Here is a 3058-nt window from a genome sequence, read left to right as displayed (position 1 = left end):
GAATTTACAACGCGTGACGTCGACTCCTCGCGTTTTGTGTCTCATCCTGTGTTTAATTGACTGATAAGATACTTTAAACCTTCGTTGCATAGATGAAAAAGGCTCAGAAAGGCTCCTCATTCTTTGTAAAGTAAAATATAACCTATATTCTATATTAATATATATATATATATATATATATATTCTCGTCTTGTTCCAATATAAAATAACTATAAAATTTTGTAATTTTTTTTTGGTAAAATAAATTTTTGTCATTGTTAAGAGGAATAAAAATAGAAATGTTTGCAATCCGCTCTTATAATTACACTCTTTGAATTCTAAAGATATCATATTTTATCATTTGAGAGTTGCATAGGAGATACTCTCATGATAATAAACAAAAACTCATCCAAAGAGCACACTGGAAGTCTAGCATTTATTTGCATCAGTGATATTTTTTACCATTAAAAATATTTATTGGATTTGTTATTAGTGAGATACACATCCATGCCACCTATTTGAGTACTCAACTTCTGCCTAGTAAATTTAAGATTAGAACTCAATAGTTATAACTGTATGTTTACAATTCCCTCCTTATTTTGTGGATAATCTTAGAATCATTCGTTAATTCTTAATGTGTGTTTTCCTGCAAGAACTTTAGATATTGTTATTTTATTTAAACACCCTTCACATCCCCTCTCTTTTTCTTTCAAGTGGTGTGCCCAATGCTTTTAATGATTCTCATGCTTCCAACCTTGAAATTTCTTTTAATCAACCTTGAAATTCCTTTCCCTCTCCTTTTAACCTTTTTTTGATTTGTTCTATAAAAATTACTTTTTTTTTTTTTTTTTGGTAAAAATATAAAAATTACTTTCATTTGTTTTTTTAGTGGTTCTTAAAATACATGTGCCTCGAATGGTTTCGGGTGACATTCAAACAGTAATTTAAATTCTTGAGGTTTCTTCTAGTTCCTTATGCTTCCTCAGTAATGAATTTATAAAATTTATAAGCTAACAAGAAGCATCAAGATGTAACTCATGCAACACTGTTATCCAAAAAAATAAACCTCATGCAACATTGACACCAAACGGACAAGAAAGTCACACCAAACTGACAAGAAAGTAAACACACCGGTTGTTCTTTCCTAACATAGTAGATCACCGTGCATTGCCTAAACCCCTCTTTCACTGCCATATGTCCGCTAAAAAATTTGGGAAAATTACATGACTAGCTAGTTTTAAGTTTTTATTTACAAAAGTAATCACTTAAAGTTTCACTTAATAAAATTAGCTAAAACTGAGTTTGGGTTTATAAAACTAGTCAAAATAGTGATTTTTCATCTAGTCTTTCATGAGCGAACAAAGCATATTAAGATCAATTGTCATGTGATTCGTGAAAAACTTCAAGTTCGGCAAATTCAAATAATTTATGTTTCTTCTAAGCATCAAGTGGCAGATATTTTTACTAAAACTTTGAGTCAAGAACAATATCATTTTCTTCTTAGCAAGTTGGGCATTCTTGATGTCCATGCTCCAACTTGAGGGGAGTGTTTATAAATTGTATTGGGTCGGGTCATAACCCGTACCCAAGTTGAGAGGGTAAGGTGGTGGAAATAAACCTATAAATTGTGGATCATTGTAAAACTAGAACTAATGAAAACTAAAGTAGCCTATTTTCTCCCATGGACATAGGCATTTGGCCGAACCATGTTATCTCCTCTTGTTCTTTCTAGATCTTACATCTTTTTCCTTGATTACACAATTAACATCAGGATATTGCGTCTGATTGCTATTGGTCTATGTGCGCGAGGAGACAAATGTGTTCCCACTTCCAACTATGGCAGCATTTGTATTGTCATTAATATTTAGTAATACCGATGATGATCTAATATCTCTTGCTCTTGATGCTCCGACAGCTCTTAGAGACTCTCCAATATCCATGTCTTTCATGTCTTGTGGGGATTGAGCCAAGATATCCAGAGCTGTAAGACCATTCACATTCAATGCATTGACCTCTATATTCTTTTCCAGCAAGAATTCAATGCCCGATTACATGCAGCTCATGAAAATAAGTATATAGGAAATATCAAAGGTCAAAGAGAGAAAACCAACTTCAAATGAGTGCAGAGTGAAACTACTGTTAGGATTCTTAAAATAGAAGTGATTGGTATATTAGCTATAAGAAACATTGCAATTCTTAACTATAATTTGTATGGGCATGCATGCGAATCTATCCATGCAGATACCTTTGCAAGTTTCTTAGCGGCTGCAAGATGCAAAGGTGTGTTGCCATCATCATCTTTGCAATTGAGGAGTCCTTGAGCACCTGGTGATTCCAATAATAGTTTAAGTGCCTCCAAACGATTGTATTTCACACACAAGTGTAGAATGCTTTCTCCCCTCTCAACTTTAAGATAAATGACCTGATCAGAACATGCCTGAATCAACTCTTCCATGACATCTATCCGTCCTTTGATCACTGCAAGATGAAGAGGTGTTCTTCAATCACTGTCTGTAGCACAACAACAATCTGGGTTGCTCTTCAACAGTTCTTTCACCATTTCAAGATTCCCTTCTGCTGAAGCCAAATGAAGTGGCGTGTAACTTTTCGAATCTAACTCAGTTACAAGTTTTGGTTTGCGTTTCAAAATCTCTCTTGTAAAATCAACATGACCTAACATTGCTGCTATGTGAAGTGGAGTTTCATTAAAGGAAGTGATCATATCTCTATTGAGAATGAGCTCGTCTTCCTCAATGAGTTCATTCAAATCTAAGAGATTTCCACTCACAGAAGCTTCATAAAGTCTTCTTATCATGCATATTCTCTCGCTCTCTTCGACCCTCTTCTCTCCTCATGGATGCTCTCGCTCAGTGTTGCATAAACCACTAAGTTTTCCAACAACAAGCAAGCTTGCCCAACAATCTGCTACTTGTTTTTGAATAAAAACAAGTTTAGCAACCTAAACATATGCAATATTAATGTGTAGCAGTGCCTTCTAAACAGAGCTTAGTCCCATCCCCAGATGTATGGTTCCAACTCTAGTTTGTAAAGTGAAGTCATCGTCCATTTTTTGTAAGTT

At 34.4% G+C, this 3058-nt stretch overlaps 1 pseudogene; it reads right to left on the bottom strand.

The window, feature by feature from the left end:
• Positions 1-1775: 1775 nt before the first annotated feature.
• Positions 1776-2794, bottom strand: LOC149029678 (uncharacterized; annotated as a pseudogene).
• Positions 2795-3058: the final 264 nt, after the last annotated feature.

Source organism: Hakea prostrata, chromosome 1, assembly GCF_041222555.1.
Source record: "Hakea prostrata isolate BN-2017 chromosome 1, UWA_Hpros_2, whole genome shotgun sequence".
Classification (NCBI taxonomy): Eukaryota; Viridiplantae; Streptophyta; class Magnoliopsida; order Proteales; family Proteaceae; genus Hakea; species Hakea prostrata.
The sequence above is the reverse complement of the archived record's forward strand: the minus strand, read 5'-3'. Positions and strand labels throughout refer to the sequence as shown.